The sequence below is a fragment of the Lipotes vexillifer genome, unplaced genomic scaffold (assembly GCF_000442215.2).
Source record: "Lipotes vexillifer unplaced genomic scaffold, Lipotes_vexillifer_v1.1 scaffold140, whole genome shotgun sequence".
In the NCBI taxonomy this organism is placed as follows: Eukaryota; Metazoa; Chordata; class Mammalia; order Artiodactyla; family Lipotidae; genus Lipotes; species Lipotes vexillifer.
Genome location: NW_006774710.1, coordinates 240,086 through 258,968, shown reverse-complemented (window position 1 = coordinate 258,968; position 18,883 = coordinate 240,086). Strand labels below are relative to the sequence as shown.

The window sequence follows — 18,883 nt, the reverse complement described above, 5'->3', positions numbered from 1 at the left end:
GAATCTATGTGTGCTTGATATTTTTAAAATATCCTAAAATATTTCATGTTTGTTTTTTCATTTAAAATAGCATTATGACTCATGAGCCCAAAGAGGACAATCCTTACATCCATCCATCTTTTAATTGGAATGGCTCTCTGGGAACAGCTAGACCTGAAGCAAATTATGGGGACAAGTATTCTTCAGCCATGCATATGAAGCCACTTTTCGTATGTATCATGCATTTCCATTTCTATATATAGTTATCATCACCGTAGTTCTAGTAAAGGTAATATAATGAATACTAAGACTTTGCTATAGCAAAATGATATGACAGAATCATTTGAGATAAAGATATGGAAAGTTTAGCTTATAAGACTCACTATCACTACTATTTCATTTTGTTAAATGGGATTAGGAAATATGAGTCAAAGGTATAGTATATATAATACTTCATATATATAAATATACTATGTATGTAACTTAAATTTGCAATCTTTAGAAAGGAGATTTGAGGTCAAAGGAAGACTGGTTAAATTCCGTGAGACTGGTCTTATGATAATCATTAAATTATCATAATTTAACAAGGCAACTGCTATTTTGTGTTTTAGTGTACTTAAAACATTAAATAGTACATTGCTCAAGCTAATGCTGAATACTGGCTAATTGCTGATCTCTAATTACAAGACATATTAACAATTATCATGAAGTGCAAACTGTGTTTCTCTGTATAAGTGTTTAAAACCAGAAATCAGAAAAAAAAAGTGAAATAGATCATCACCCGAAAGTTATCTTTATGAATGTTCTTGACAAATGCAATGAATTATAGAAAAATGAAACTAATTCACCAAAAATGAATACCTCATGTTTGTTGACATATTGAATTTTTGTGTTTTTTGGGGGGAAGGGTCATTTTTAGTTGAGTGACCACTGACAAAATAACTTTCCCCAAAAAACCCACAGTGGGGAGGGTGATATCACCAAGATGGCAACATATGTCGTTCCTGACTTCACTCCCCCTCAGAAGAAGAACTAATATCTATTCAAGTACATGGCACTACTGAAAGAATTCTAGAAATAAGGGTGAGACTAAAGCACCCCGTGCACCACAGAGAGCAAAAGATACTGCTTCAGAAGGATAAGAGAAGCTGCTATACAATGACTGCATTGTCCCTCCCATTGCCAGTGTAGCAACACACAGAGAGGTCTTCCCTGAGTCTCTGGTTCCTCCAGTGGGAAAGGAGAGGTGAGGGGGACAACAAACCTCCTCTTGGAGCCCCTACTCATGTGGGAGCCCCTACTCTGGTCTCGCTACATGGAGACTGCAGGGAAATCTGCAGGGCTCAACCACTGGGAATCTGACTGTTATGGAGAAGAGAGAAGGGGCTTGCAACAAAGATCTTGGCAGACCAAGTTCATACCTGCAGTGCCCAAGTAGTAATCCTAACTAATGGCTTTGCCCATATGCAGAACCAAGTCAGTGGTGCACTTTGGCTAGGGAACCCATTAGGATGCAGATCTGACTGATTTGGGTACTCAAATGAGGAGTTTTTCTGGCCATAGAGCCTGGACCAAGGAGTCTGAGGCAAGGAGCTGAGTCATAGATCCATCCACTGGGAAGAGTGTCTCCCAGCCCCATCTGATGAGTAGCTAGTGAGAGCACCGGGAAGTTGTGTAGCCTAGCAACACTCCAGCTGAGAGACATGCAGAGCTGATTGCCCCCAGAGTAAAGCCAGTACTGGGCGTGGAGGGTTCTCTTGCTAAGCCAAGGCAGGGGGATTAACTCATAGCCAAGGCTGAGGGTAGCTCCAAACCCCTCCAGACCAGAAAGCCTGCTTGGAGAAAAATGGGAGTTGCCTGGAGTGACCCTTCACTGTCCCACTCAAGCAAGTGACCTGAAACATAGCCCCACCCATTGTGGCTCCAGAGCTCCATCTGACCAGAAGAGCTGGCAAGAACCCCTAGAAGCTGTGTAACAAGGAATGCTTGAGCCAAGAGGCAGACCTGCCCAGACAAGGGAACTGAGACATATCCCCACTCACTGTGGACAGTATCTCTCACCCCATCTGATCAGAAAGACTGGCAAAAAAACTGGAAGCTGTGCAGCCTAGCAGCCCTCAAGGCAAGAGGCAGGCAGGCAGAGCTGATTGTTTGCAGAGCAAAGCCCATGAACCTGTTCAGCCAGAGAACTTGGAGTGCAGGTTGGCTTGAGTTAAGACAACAAAGAACTTTACTGGCTTTATGTTGCTTCTCTCACTGCACCCAGGCAGGAAAATTAATTCATAGCCCTGCTCATTGCTGAATACAGACTCTAGCCTGCCTAACCATGGAACCTAATCAGAGCACACAGGAAGCTGCATAGCCCATCCAACAGCCCAGACTAGAGTGGCACTTGAACAGAGAGCACAAGCCATATCTTTCCCCATTTGCAGATAAAAACTGGTGGTCTCAACCGGTCAGGAAATTCATTGCACACTGTTGCCTGATCTGGGTTCCCAAACAATAAGCCCATACAGGTCCTTGCTACCCTACCAGGGAGTGAAGCTAATTCATAGCTCCATCTACTACTGAATATAGTATCCAGTCCCAACCATCTAGTAAGCCTGACAAGAGAATCCAGGAAAGTACAGCACCATCTAACAGCCTTACTTGGGTAGGGAACTAAGCCAGCAGTCCTATCCAACTGTTCTCAGCCAGTGGCACACCTTCCCATCCCCAACCTCAGAGCTTGAACAGTTGCCTCCCTCCACCCCCAGCATAACAGTAGGCCCCACTTGCCTAAGGATATTACCAACAAATATGCCTAGAGATCCAAACTGAGCTGACTGGTGAAGATCCGTCTCTGCCAAAGCAAACCTGTAAAGTCTGTATGAGGACCCCAATTACTCAAATGTGCAGATACCAGTGTAAGGAATCAAGGATAATGAAAAACCAAGAAAATATGACACCAACAAAGGAAACTAATAAAACTCCAAGAACTGACGCTAACAAAATGGAGATCTATGAACTGTCAAAGAATTCAGAATAATTCGCTTAAGGAAATCTAGCAAAATACAAGAACACACACAAAAAAATTTAAATGAAATTAGGAAAACTGCTTTCATGGATGGAGGTCAGGTCTGCAGCCAGAAGGAGGTGTTGTTCAGTGGAGAGGCTGCTCTGCAGGAGGACACCTAGATATCAGAGAAGGCTAGAGCTGAAAAGTACCCTGCAGGTCATCTAGTCTAACCCTCTCATTTTACAGTGAGAAGCCTAAGGTTCTGGGAGGGACAAGGCTTGCCAGGATTTAGACACCTGATTTTTGGCAGACCAGGAAAATTCCAGGTTTCTTAAGTCTTGTTTGACCTTTTTCTACCATTAACTTTTTTGAGCTCAAGGCTCTCTTTGGGGAAGACAAGCAGCTTTGCCCATATTATATAGCATATATCCAAAGCATATGCACTGATATGTTTAAGTGTTGTGATTGTAAAAAGACCTTAATAAACCAGGCTTAAGTGGACTGCTCAGCAGTTCTGAAAGAAATGGTTCTTGATTACTAAACAATACAATTGTGTAGCATCAGACCTCTTCATAGCTTCCTTAGGAACTGGGGATGAGCCCTGGAAGTAGACTCTTTAAAACTTAGGAAAGCACCTGATGTTTCCCCAGGTTGTAAGACTATGTTTGCACTTGTTAATTGCCAGAGTGCCTGTTTGTGGCTCACTGGTTAAAAAGAATTTCAGATGAAGAGTATCAGTCTGGGCACTCTCCTGCCTGACTAATCCTGTCCTGATCAGTCACTGGGTCATGTGACAACACTGCAGTGTAAGGAAGAAGGAAAAGTCTTGATTCTATGGTTTGAGGAGATGTGCTTTTATAAAAAATTTTTTATTGAAATATAGTTGATTTAGAATATTGTGTTAGTTTCAGGTGTACAGCAAAGTGATTCAGTATATATACTCTTTTTAAGATTCTTTTCCCTTATAGGTTATTACAAGATATTGAGTATAGTTCCCTGTGCTATACACTAGGTCCCTGTTGGTGATCTATTTTATAAACTGTAGTGTGTATATTTTAATCCCAAACTCCTAATTTATCCTTCCTCTCCCAGATGTGCTTTTTATAATGGGAATTATTTGCATTAGAGAATGCCTTTTGGAAGTTTATGTGAGCTGAAGTAAATGTGTCAAGTAACTGACAGATTTTGCATTCTTATGACAATAAATTTATACCTAACAATTATAAATACTCTTTTATGAATTTCATTTATATATTTTGCCCCTAGGAGGGGCAGCTTCTAGGAAAAGATTATAAGGGGCAGCTGTCACCTTTCCATATAATTATTCACTCAATCTCAATTCAGAGAGTATCAACTGAAACAATAACATAGTTTAAAGTGTACTCCATGATTAAGGTTGTAAACCCTTAAGGGAGATGTCTATGATTTCTCAACAGTCTGTGTGTGCTTAGCCAGTGACCGAGAAACTTCTCCAGTGGCTACACTCCACTGGAGAAAGGTTGTTTTTCAGTAATGATACAGAGTGTCCCAGACCACAAAAAAATGAACAGTTCAGTTTTAGAATTTGAGAAGCAGCACAGAGTTAAAGAACAAGTGATGAGCCAGACAGTTGATTTTAGAAAGTCATTGGAAAACAATGTTTGCATGCTTTTAAAATGAGAACAATGAAGAAATTGTTTTAGGGCATACAAGACAGTATCAGGAGTCAATGGTCCACTAGTGATCTTAGTTCATGTTAAGTTTCCCAGATACGCTGAGATTGTGCACTTGACATTACCTGATGGCATGAAGCAGAGTGGGCAAGTTCTAGAAGTCAGTGGTTCCAAAGCAGTCATTCAGGTATTTGAAGGGACTTCAGGTATAGATGTCAAGAAAACGTCCTGTGAGTTTACTGAGGATATTCTCCAAACACCAGTGTCTAAGGAGGTGCTTGGTGGGGTATTCAATGGATTAGAAAAAAACAATCAACAGAGGTCCTGTTGTATTGGCTGAAGACTTCATTGATATCATGGGCCAGGCAATCAATCCTCAGTGTCGAAGCTATTCAGAGGAGATGATTCAGACTGGTATTTTGCCCATAGATGGCATGAAAATTCCTGTCTTCTCTGAAGCTGGCTTACCACACAATTAGATTGCAGCTCTAATCTATTGCCAGTCTGGTATGGTAAAAAAATCCAAAGATGTAGTGGACTACAATGAGGAAAATTTTGTGACTGTATTTGCTGCTATGGGTGTAAACATGGAAACCGCCCGGTTCTTCAAATCTGACTTTGAAGAAAACGGCTCAAGGGGCAATGCCTGCCTCTTTTTTAACTTGGCTAAAGACCCAGCTATTGAGCAAATTATCACTCCTCACTTGGCTCTAAACACAGCTGAGTGGTGAAGATCAGTATGAAAAACATGTATTGGTTACCCTAACAGACATGAGTTCTTATGCTGAAGCACTTTGAGAGGTTTCAGCAACCAGGAAGGAGGTTCCTGGTCAACGAGGCTTCCCAAATTATATGTATACAGATTTACCCACAATATATGAATGTGCTCATTGAGTGGAAGGTAGAAATGACTCTATTACTCAAATTCCTATTCTCACCATGCATAACAATGATATCACTCACTGAATCCCTGACTTGACTGGATATATTACAGAGGGGCAGATCTACACAACGGACAGATTTCCCCACCTATTAATGTGCTGCCCTCATTATCACAGTTAATGAAGTCTACTATTGAAGAAGGTATAACCAGAAAGGATCATGCCAATGTATCTAACCAGCTGTATGCATGCTATGCTATTGGTAAGGATGCACAAGCCATGAAAGGTGTAGTTGGAGATGAAGCCCTTACCTCAGATGATCTTCTTTACTTGGAATTTCTGCAGAAGTTTGAGAAGAACTTTATTGCTCAGAGTCCTTGTGAAAATCGCCCTGTCTATGAGACTTTGAACATTGGTTGGCAGCTGCTCCAAACCTTCTCCAAAGAAATGCTGAAGAGAATCCCTCAGAGCACCCTGAGCAAATTCTACCCTCAAGACTCTGCAAAGCATTAACTGCTACTTCATCACTGGCTTGATGCTTTTCTGAAATACTGGTTCTGTTTTCTTTATTCCTTTTGCACTCCCCCATCCCTACCTTTGTGTTGGAGTTTACTGTGTTACCCTATAATTAAAAATAAGGAATAGAAAACAAAAAACTGTAATTAGAAAAACAGTACATGAACAAAATGACAAGTTCAGCAAAGAAATAGAAACCGTCAGAACAACCCAACCAGAAATCCTAGAGTTGGAAAATATGAAAACTGAACTGAAGAATCCAATAGAGTTTCAAAAGCAGACTCGACCATGCAGAAGAAACAATCAGAAACCTGGAGGACTGGACATTTAAAATTATCTGGTCAGAGAAGCAAAGGAAAGAAGAATGCAAAAGAGTGAAGAAAGACTATGGGACTTATGGGACACAATGAAAAGAAACAATATTTGCATGATTAGAATTCCAGAATGAGAAAAGAAAGAGAAAGGGATAGAAAGTATATTTATAGCAATAATGGCTGAAAACTTCCTGAATCTGGGGAGAGAAATTGACATCCAGATCCATGAGGCCCAAAGGACCCCAAATAGGTTGAACACAAATAGGGCTACACTGAGACATTATTTAAATTGTCAAAAGTCAAAGGCAATGAAGAATTTTAAAAGGAGCAAGACTAAAGAGAGAAGTTACATAAAAGGGAACCCCCATGAGATTATCAGCAGATTTCTCAAAAGAAATTTTTCAGGCCAGGAGAGAATGGGATGACATTCAAAATATTGAAAGAAAAAAACCTGTCAACCAAGAATTGTATACCCAGTGAAGCTGTCCTTCAGAACTGAAGGAGGGATAATGACTTTCCTGAAAAAATAAAAAAGCTAAAGGAGTTTATTACCATGTGACCTACCTTACAAGAAATGCTAAAGGGAGTTCTCTGAGTGGAAGTAAAAGCACATTAATTAACATCATAAAAACATTAAAAAGGTAGCAAAAACTCACTCTTAATGGTAAATATATACTCAAAGTTAGATTCTATAATATGGTAATGGTGGTGCATAATTCACTTACAACTCTAGTTTAAATGTTTAAGAAAATGAATGTGGTAAAGATAACCATAACTACAATAATCTGTTATTAGTTACACAACATAATATATGTAAATTATAACAGCAGTAACATAAAATGTAAGAGGGAAGAGAAGGAAATGTGTAAAGTTTAGGAATTTCATTGAAGTTAAGCTGTTATATATATTTTATGTAAGCCTCATGATAACCATAAGGGAAAAAAATCTGCTGCAATTACACAAAAGAATAGGATAAAGATGTCAAAGCTTACTGATACCAAAAGCATCAAAACACAAAAAAGAGAGAAGGATAAGAAACAAGAAACAATGGATCTACAAAACAACCAGAAAAAAATTAACAAATTGGTAATAGTAAGTCCTTATTTATCAATAATTACCTTAAACTGAAATAGATTAAATTCTCCAATCAAAAGACATGAAATAGCTGAATGGATTTAAAAAAAAACAAAAAACAAGATCCAATGATAGGTTGCCTACGAGAGACTTACTTTAGCCTTAGATGAATAGACTGAGAGTGAAAAGATAGAAAAAGACATTTCAAACAAATGGTGACCAAAAACAAAAGCAGAAGTAGCTATTCTTATATGAGAAAAAAATGGACATTAAGCTAAAATTGGTAAAAAGAGACAAAGAAGGTCATAATATAATGATAAAGTAGTCAATCAATCAAGAAGATATAATAATTGCAAATATTTATGCACCCAACATTGGAGCACCTAAATATATAAAACAAACAATAACACATTAAAAGGAGAAATAAACAGTAATACAATAACATTTGGGGACTTTAATACCCTATTCTCAACAATTGATAGATCAGCCAGAGAATTAATAAAGAAACAGTGGATTTGGATTTGAACAATGCTATAGTCCAATTGACCTTACAGAACATTCTATCAAACAACATTGGAATATACATTCTTCTCAATTGCACATGGAACATTTTCTAGAATAGACCATACATTAGGCCACAAAACAAGTCTTAGTGACTTGAAGAAGACTGAAATCATATCAACTACCTTTTCTGACCACAATGTCATGAAACTAGAAATCAATAACAAGAGAAAATTGGTAAATTCACAAACACATAGAAATTAAACAACACTCTCCTGAACAACCACTGGATCAAAAAATACATTAAAACAGAAATTAAAAATTTCTTGAGACAAACGAAAATGGAAACACAACATATGAGAATTTATGGGATGCAGCAAAAGCAGTTCTAAGGGGGAATTTTATAGCAATAAATGACTACATTATGAAGCAAGAAAGGTCCCAAATAAACAACCTAACTCTATGCCTTAAGTAATAGAAAAAGAAGAATTAACTGAGCTATTTACAATAGTATCAAAAACAGTAAACTACTTAGGAATAAATTTAACCAATGATGTGAAAGATCCAAGAATGGAGAAAAGACAGTCTTTTCAATAAATGGTGCTGGGAAAATTGGATATTCACATGTAATAGAATTCACATGTAATATTCACATGTAATTCACATGTAATAGAATGAAACTTGACCCCTCTCTTACACCACTTACAAAAGTTAACTCAAAATGTGCTAAAAACTTAAATGTAAGACCTGAAACCATGAAAATTCTAAAAGAAAGCATAGGAACAAATCTTCTTGACAAAAGTCTCAGTAATTATTTTTTGGAAACTTACACCTAAAGCACAAACAACAAAATAAAAAATAAACAAGTGGGATAACATCAAACTAAAAAGCTTCTGTACAGCAAAAGAAACCATCAACAGAGTAAAAAGACAACCTACAGAATGGGGAAAATATTTGCAAACCATATATCTGATAAGGGGTTAATATCCAAAATATATAAAGAACTAATCCAACTTAACAGGAAAATAATAATTAAATTTAAAATGGTCAAAGGACCTGAATAGACATTTTTCCAAGGAAGATATAATAATGACCAATGGTTACATGAAAATAATGCTCAACATCACTATTCATTAGGGAAAAGCAAATTAAAACCACAATAAGATATCACCTCACACCTGTTAGAATGGCCATCATTAAAAAGACAAGTGATAACAAATGCTGATGTGGATGTGGAGAAAAGGGAACCCTGGTGCACTGTTGGTGGGATTGTAAATTGGTATAATATTTTTCAAAAACTTAAAAACAGAGCTACCATATGATCCAGCAATTTCATTTCTGGGAATATATCCAAACGAAATGAAAACATTAATTCAAAAAGAGATCTGCACCCTCATGCCCATAGCAGCATTATTTACAATGGCCAAGACATGGAAACACCCTAAACATCCATCAATGGATGAATGGATGAAGAATTTGTGGTATGTGTATATATATATACCACACACAATGGAATATTATTCAGCAAGATAAAAACAAGGAAATCCTACCATTTGCAACAACATGGACGGTCCTTGAAGTGGAATATAAAACAAACAAATGAAAAACCACCAAACTCATAGAAAAAGAAATCAGATTTGTGGTTACCAGAAGTGGGGGTGAAGGGAGGGGAATTGGAGGAAGGTGGTCAAAAGGTATAAATTTCCAGTTATAAGATAAATAACTACTAGGGATACCACATGATAACTATAGTTAACACTGATGTATGATATATAGGAAAGCTGTTAAGAGAGTAGATCCTAAGTATTCTCATCACAAGGAAAAAAAAAATTTCCCTCTTATTGTAGCTATATGAGATGATGGATGTTAACTAAACCTGTTGTAATTATTTCATGATATATGTAAATCAAACTATCGTGCTGTACCCCTTAATCTTATACAGTGATGCATGTTAATTATTTCTCATTAAAATTGGGAGAAAAAAACACTGTGAATTGATGAGTGACCTCAGAGAGGTAAAGAAAGGAAATACAAATGTGAAGTTTTAGTGATGTACAAGAGAAGGGCAAAATGCTGGATGTGTGATCGAATAAAAACTGATTAGATAAATGGTACCATGTATGTGGACCAGTGATTCTGGAAGATAGAACTGGGAAGAAACTGGGAATTTTTAAATGACATATTAAATCAGAAAGAGAAGGAAATAGAGAATGGTACTGAACTCATTGTGGGTCAATATACGTGGAAATCCAAGAGAAAATACAATCTAAATAATGAAAGAGGAAAGACTAATATTGAGAATATAGCAGGTAAACTGTTTGGGTTTGAGTGCATGTGACATCATGATTAGTTTTGATCTATGTATTAGTTCTCTGTTGCTGCATAACAAATAACTATAGACTCTGCAGTTTATAGCATTATACATTTACTGTGTCACAATTTACATGGGTCAGGAGTCTGGATATGGCTTTTCTGGGTGCTCTGCTCAGGGTTGCACCAAGCTGCAATCAAGGTGTCAGGCAGGCTGTATTCTCATCTGGAGTTTGGGTCCTCTTCTAAGTTCACATGGTTGTTGGTAGAATCCAGTTCCTTAGGAATCCCTTAGGTGATTCCGCCCACCCTGCCCCATATCTTTCCTTGCTGGCTGTCAACTAGGGGGTCACTGTCGGTCCGTAGAGGCTACCTACAGTTGCCACTTGGCCTTCTGACAGACTCTCTCACAACATTACAGCTTTCTTCAAGGCTAGCAGAAGAAGCTTCAGCTCCATTCTCCCAAGATGGAGTCATATAAGAAAATCTATTCAAGGGAATAACTATTCCATTGACATTTCCTATTATTTTCTCCATATTCTATTGGCTAAAAGCGAGTCACAGGTTCTGCTCACACTCAAGGGTAGGGGGTTACACAGGGTACATGACTCATTGGAGGGTCATTCTTTAAGGTGTGTCCAGATAAATAGCAGGTTACCACTAAAGTGGACTAAAATGGTACTAAAACAGCATTTTACTGGAAGACTAGGTGAACAGGAAAAAAAAATAGTGACCCTTAAAGATTATAGAGTTATAGAAATCTTGGGACATATAGATTAATCTTTTAAAACTGAGTGAAGTTAACAGAGTAACATGACATTTTTCATTCACTCAACTAATTTGTTGCCCATTACATGCCAAGCACTGTTGTGGTAGTTAAAGAATGATGAAAGGCTTCCCTGGCGGCGCAGTGGTCAAGAATCTGCCTGCCAATGCAGGGGACGCGGGTTCGTGCCCTGGTCTGGGAAGATCCCACATGCCGCGGAGCAACTAAGCCCGTGCGCCACGGCTACTGAGCCTGCGCGTCTGGAGCCTGTGCTGCACAACAGAAGGCCGTGACAATGAGAGGCCCGCGCACCGTGATAAAGAGTGGCCCCCGCTTGCCGCAACTAGAGAAAGCCCTCCCATAGAAACGAAGACCCAACACAGCCAAAAATAAATAAATTAATTTAAAAAATAAATAAATAAAGAATGATGAAAGAAAAGTTCCTGCTCCATGGAGCTGTAATATAGTGGGGGAAATATATTAAGCAAATAAACACATATAGAATTACTAATTGTGTTAAGTGCTATGAGGAAATAGCTCAGAGGGTAGTGAGAGAAAATAACAAAGTTGGTGCAGTCACTTTCAATGCAGTGTGCATATCAGTTTTACCCTTAATTACAGTCACTAAAAGAAAAGCAGTAATATACAAGACTTGGACAAGAGACTTAAAAGGGAAGAAATGGGCCGTAGCTCCCTTTTGTGGCTACCTCAGCCAAAAAGTAGTAGCAATTTCTAAGTAGGGGCAGGGTTGGAAGTGGAGGAGGCAAGGTAAGAGAAAAAGTTGAAGTGAAGTTGATATTGATAAGGGTAGAAGATAGTGCACCAAACAAGAAAACAATATGCCAAGAGCTCCTTACTTAATACCTAGGGAAATTTTCATCTGAGTTTCTTTTAACAACTTCAACTTATCTTTTTCTCAAGAAATCTTTCATTGTACTATCATTTAAAGGACACAAGAGACCAAGCTCAGCATTTTATTAAACCATATTATTAAGATTGCTCTCATTACATATACCTGTAAACCCCTCATAAGCAAACCTAAAGGCTTATTTTAAGACTTTACCTTACTTGACATCTCTGTTGGCATTTGACACTCACTGCTTCCTGACTCTTAATTTGATTGCCAGGGTACCACTGCCATGGTTGTCTGCATACTTCTCTGATTATTATTCCTCAAACTCCTTCTGAAACACTTCCAACTCTGTCCACAACTTAAATGGTGCTGTTTTCTCAGGGTTCCATCTTGTTTGTGAATTTCAAATCTAATTTCAACTCATAGAAGTTTCTCTAGATCTAGACCAGTGATTCTAGTAATCTACAGGATATCTGTACATTTGTATGTCTAGCAGGCCCCTTAAAGACCTATGTCATTATCTCTTCACTCTACCCTGCTCCTCTCCTGTATTCTGTATTAAAGTGAATGGTGCCATCTACCCAATCATCTAAAACTGAAGTCTGTGAACACTAGGAGGCTCTTTTCTCTCCTTTACTGCTCTCTCTAAATCTAATCATGCACAAAGTCATGTGTTATTAATTTTTTCCCTTAAATCTAGGGTGACCATCTCACCACAATTTGCTTGGGACAGTCTTGGTTTTAAAAGTGAAAGTCCCACATTCCAGGAACCCCCTAAGTTCTGGGAAAACTCAATCCCTCTGCCACGGGCTAAATTCAGGTCTTCAGCATGTCCCTTCTAAATTATTACCAACTAATTCCTCTGCCACCTGTGTCTCTATTTCAGGCTTAACTGTCACACAGATGCCAAAGTTATCATCTTAAAACCAAATATGATCTTATTGTTATCTAGCTTAAAAGACCATACTTGATCCTTATTACCAATAGGTCAAAGTCAAAATTCTTCAAGTAAGCATAATGTGAAGGATTTTAGCTCCCCTCATCTCTCCAGCTCTACAGCTTCATCTCTGGCTGATCTTAGGTTTACACTCTATGTTCCAGCCATACCACAAGTATGGTTTCTCACGTATGTGGTTCCAAAGCATTTATGGTTCCATGCCTGGAAAACTAGTCATCCTAATATGTACTTTGAATATCACATTCATGAAGCCTTTCCCAAACCTTTAAGCAGAGGTAGTGCTCTATCCTCTGCCCTCCCAGCAGCACTATTATTGCCTTCATTCTTATACTAAGATATTATGTTATAATTATTTATCTACCTGACTATTGATATGTGTCTTCCACTTGATTTTTAATTCATCCAGATCAAGAACCCTCACTTATTCATTCTTGTATCCTTAGTGCCAAGTACAATGCCTGCCACAGAGTGGTGGTCAACATATGTGTATATGTGCACATATGTGTGTTTATCTTTGAACCATTCTCTTACAACTGAGGAAAGTGATCAGTGCAATGTTTTCCAATAAAAATAGAGAATTCTCAAAATAAAGGCCTTCATTTCTTTCTCAGATCTGTTTTAAAATGGTATTTTTAAATGTTAATGAACATGTTTCTGAGGGTCTTTGCAATAGAAAAGTTCATCTGTGAGTAGAGATTAATTGTCAAAAAGTAACATATGCTGAGAAAATGAGGTTTTAGCACTGCAAGATTAGAGTGTGGACTTAGTTACTGTAATTTCAGAAAAAAGAGGTATCTGTTTTTCTTCCATAAATTTGCTCCTGTAATGTTAGGTTCTTACTTTAGTACAGAGATTCTGGATTGGACAATATCTAAACTTGTCTAGGGAAACTGTACTATGAGTACAGTATTTAATGGTTATTTAAAAGCAGCCAACAATTCAGTTGCTAAAAAAAAATTCTGTGTGTGATTTTTTTTAAATAACTAAAATGTATAATGGTGATTAAACAAATTTCTAAAATGATTCAGATATTATATGCACAATTTTCTAATACACAATATATCTAAACAAGAATAGAAATTTTATTAAATATCATTTAATTATGTTTGATATTTTTAACTTCCTTGCAGAGTTTGGCCACACCAGGAGTTCCAAAGTCAAGCTACACTCAAAGAGAGAGACAACAAATTGGATACCCAAGTTCTGAAGACCCAGAAATCCCTTATAAGATAGGACATGTGCAGACAAAACCCAACTATTAAACGTTTCCGGCAAAAAAAAGTCTGTATATATATTATATATATATATATATATATATATATATATATATAATTTATATATATTATATATATAATATAATTTGATCATTTTCGAAGCATACTTGGAATATTTTTAGAAAACTATGGGTATGAGTTACCTATGCTATAAATTATACTTTACCTTTCTTTCTGTATTAATGCCATCAATTGTTATCTCTTTATATTTTTAACTTTTCCTTCCCCCAACCCTTCCTTCTATGACCACAGAGTGAAACTTTCACTTCCAATATCCAACTTCTTTAACCAGCAGGGATGGCAAATACTTGTTATATCCAAAATTCAGCATAACACTTGCTTACTGATTTGTGACATGTATCTTTATGAAGTACTCAGTGAAATGCATAGAAGGTTGGTTGCAAATTGCTTATAGAGAATATTGAATACTTTTTAGTTACTGGATAAATCTATGGAATTGCACCAAAGCATCGGCATATAAATAATGAATTTTATTTGAAATGTGTGATTTGATTATAAATTAATTCCTTAAAATAAACTAAGAATTGCCAAAGGATTTCTGTAACTGAGTGGTGTTGTGGAATGATCCCAAGATCTGGGTTGCTCCTTCCCCTTTTCCTTTTTTCCCTAATTCCTACTTCTCTTCCTTCATCCCTCCTTTCTTTAAAAGGCACTTATTTCACACCAACTATGTGCCAAGCACTGGTTAGTTGCAAAGGTACGAAGATGAATCTGAGATAGTCCCTGGAGCTCAGACTGGTAGAAGAGACAGAAAAAAAACCACTTATTATCCAATGTTATCAATACAATGATAAAAATGTATACAAGGAAGTAGGAGCTCAAAGAACAATTAACCAAGCCTAGGGAGAAGCGTGATGATAATAGTGAAGGAAGTAGGCCATAAAAGAAGGTGATGCCTAAGCTGTCATAAAAGGTGAGTGGGAGTTAACTTTATGAAGTGAGGTTGGGAGAGAGTTTTTGAGACAGAGGGAAAGCAAAAAGTGGAGAAATGAAAAACAACATGGAGTATTCAGGGAACTTCAAGTACTGCTGGCATGTAAAAGTGAGCAAGGGCGTAAGATAAAAGATGAGGCTGAGGTGGTAGCCAAAAACTAGGTCATGGAGGGTCTCATATGTCTTTTTAAGGAGTTTAGACTAAATTTTATTGGTTATGGGGATCCTTTGAAGGGTTTTAAATAATCATAATCAGATTTTATGTTTAGATTGATCACTTTGATGGCTAAATAGAGATGGATTTAAAGGAGGTGAGGGACTTCCCTGGTGGTCCAGTGGTTAAGACTCCGTGTTCCCAATACAGGGGGCCCAGGTTTGATCACCGGTTAGGGAACTAGATCCTGCATGACGCAACTAAAGATCCTGCATGCCGCAATGAAGATCTTGAATGCCACAACTAAGACCCGGCACAGCCAAATAAATAAATAAATGTTTTTTTAAAAAATAAAGGAGGCAAGATGAGAGGCAGAGCAACCAGTTAGAAAGTAGAGATGAGGAATCCTATCACTGTAGCAGTGAGAGAAATAGATTGAGAAGAAAGGCAGATTGAAGCAAATTCTAAGTAAACTGACAGGACATGGAGGCTCATGAGATGTCACAGATGGGAGGAAGAAGTTATTATGATTGAATGGATGTTGGGACTATTCAATGAGGTAGGTTGTTAACAGATCAACAGGTCAATGAGCAGACTAGGTGAGGGTAAGAGAACAAAAGAGCTGGGAGGATAGAGGCAGATTAATGTCACTGTAAACTTGGATATCTCAAAAGCATTGAAAACTCAATATTTCTAAAAGTGAGCTCATCTATCTAGTTGCTCATATTAGTTTCCTATGGCCACTGTAACAAATCACCAAGAACTTAGTTGGTTTATAACACTAATTTACTGTCTTACAATTCTGTAGGTCAAAGTCTGAACATGACTCTCACTGGGCTAAAATTAAGGTATGGACATGGCTGTATTGCTCCTGCTCTAGGGGAGAATCTGTTCCTTTGCCTTTTCCAGCTTCTAAACTGCTCACATCTCTTTGCTTATGGTCCCCATCAAAGCCAGCAATGGTGGGTTGAGTCCTTCTCACATTGCATCACTCCAAATACCTCTTCTGCCTTCCTCTTCCACTTTTAAGAATTACATTGGATCCACCCAGATAAATCCAGGGTAATCTCCCTATCTTGACATTAGATGATTAGCAACCTTTGGTACATCTGCAACTTAAATTCCCCTTTACCATTTAAGGTAACATCCGCAAGTTCTATGGATTATGACATGGACATCTCTGGGGGAAGGGCATTATTCTTACTATTGTATCATTCAAGACTTTGATCACAATAAAGGTTTTGTTGGCAAGAGGAAAGGAGAAAATGGGTGTTGGAATGGCATCCAGAAATGTCTGCCACATTCCTCCAATATAATTCTAACCCATGCAGCACCATTTTTCCCTCACAGAAAGGCAGATGGAGATGGGTTAATGGGGGATTGGCTTAGCTGTTTCTCCAGCTAAATTGTTATTCCAACAACTGGAGAGAAGGGATTCATATGATTGTTCCAAAGTTGGGAAAGTTTTGCAAATTCCATGATCTTTAGTGTTGAATGTAGAGGCTGTTCAGAGCCTGTGGATGCAGTGGGAGGAAGAGAATGTAGAGGTCTTCTAGTCTAAGTTACAGTGAGGCTAGTTCTTCTTTAGAGTACCTAAAATCAATTTCTCCACTAAAACTAATATTATGGTAAGAGAGCAATTGTCCCCCCTCCCCGAATTTAAGATATATCACAAAGAAACTACAAAAGAAGAAAATTATAGTCCAATATCATGGATGAACATAGATGCAAAAATCTTCAACAAAATATTAGTAAACCAAATTCAACAATACATTAAAAGGATCACACACCATGATTAAGCGGGATTTATCCCAGGGATGCAAGGAGAGTTCAATATCTGCAAATAAATCAGTGTGATACACCACATTAACAAATTGAAGAATAAAAATCATATGACCTTCATGAAGAACCTAAGGGCAAGATGGGAATAAAGATGCAGACCTACTAGAGAATGAACTTGAGGATATGGGGAGGGGGAAGGGTAAGCTGGGACAAAGTGAGAGAGTGGCATGGACATATATACACTACCAAATGTAAAATAGATAGCTAGTGGGAAGCAGCCACATAGCACAGGGAGATCAGCTCGGTGCTTTGTGACCACGTAGAGGGGTGGGATAGGGAGGGTGGGAGGGAGGAAGATGCAAGAGGGAAGAGATATGGGGGCATATGTATATGTATAACTGGTTCACTTTGTTATAAAGCAGAAACTAACACATCATTGTAAAGCAATTATACTCCAATAAAGATGTTTAAAAAATCATATGATCATCCCAATAGATGCAGGAAAAAACATCTCACAAAATTCAACATCCATCTATGGTAAAAAAAAAAAAAAAGCTCTCAACAAAGTGGTTATAGGGGGCACATACCTCAATATAATAAAGGCCATATATGACAGTCCCACAGTTAACATACTCAAGGGTAAAAAGATGAAAGCATTTCCTCTAACATCAGGAAGAGGGCAAGGATGTCCACTCTTGCCACTTTTATCCAACATTGCATTGATAGTCCTAGCCACAGCAACCAGACAAGAAAAAAGAAATAAAAAGAATCCAAACTGGAAAGGAAGAAGGAAAACTGTCACTCTGCAGATGACATGATACCATATATAGAAAATCCTAAAAATACCACGAAAAACCTATTAGAGCTAATAAATGAATTCAGTAAAGTTACAGGATACAAAATTAATGTAAAGAAATTTGTTGCATTTCTATACACTAACAATAAACTATCAGAAAGAGAAATTGATATTAGAGAAATGCAAATCAAAACTACAATGAAATACCACCACACGTCTGTCAGAATGCCTATCATCAAAAAGACAACAAATAACAAATGTTGGCAAGGCTGTGGAAAAAGGGAATCCTCATGCGCTGTTGGTAGGATTGAAAATTAGTGCAGCCCTTATGGAAAACAGTATGGAGTTTCCTCAAAAAAATAAAAATAGAACTGCCACGTGATCCAGAAATTTCACTTCTGGGTATTTGTAACAATAAAACAAAAACAATTTGAAAAGACATATGAACTCAAATATTCATTACATCATTATTTACAATAACCAAGATATGGAATCAACCTAAGTATCCAATGATAGAGGAATGGATAAAGAAACGTGATATTGTATGTATGTGTGTGTATATATATACATATATATATGCACAATGGAATATTACTCAGCCAAATATAAAATGAAATCTTGCCATTTGCAAAAATGTGGATGCATCTGGATGGTATTATGCTAAGTGAGATAAGTCAGACAGAGAAAGACAAATACCCCATGATCCACTGAATATGTGGAATTTAAAAAACAAGACAAAGTGAAAATAGACTAATAGATACAGAGAACAAATGGGTGGTTGCCAGAAGGGTGGGGGATGGGGAGTAGGCAAAATAGATGAAGGGGATTTAGAGGTACAAACCTCCAGTCATATAATAAATAGGTCACATTATGCTGTAATATGCAGCATAAGTAATATTGTCAAAAATATTGTAAAAACTTTATATGGGGACAAATACAAAGACTTATCATGATGATCATTTCATGATGTATGCAAACATGAAGTCATTATGTAATACACCTGAAATCAACATATTTTACTTCATTTATAGTTCAATAAAAAATACAAATCTAATGTTACTTCTCTTCTTAAAGCCTTCAATATTGCTCCCTCTTCTCCCAAGCAGTGAAGTGAAGAACAG

At 37.4% G+C, this 18,883-nt stretch overlaps 1 pseudogene; it reads left to right on the top strand.

Moving 5' to 3' along the window:
• LOC103080359 (V-type proton ATPase subunit B, brain isoform-like) overlaps positions 1-6,023 on the top strand; it is a 66,027-nt pseudogene extending 60,004 nt beyond the window's left edge.
• Positions 6,024-18,883: the final 12,860 nt, after the last annotated feature.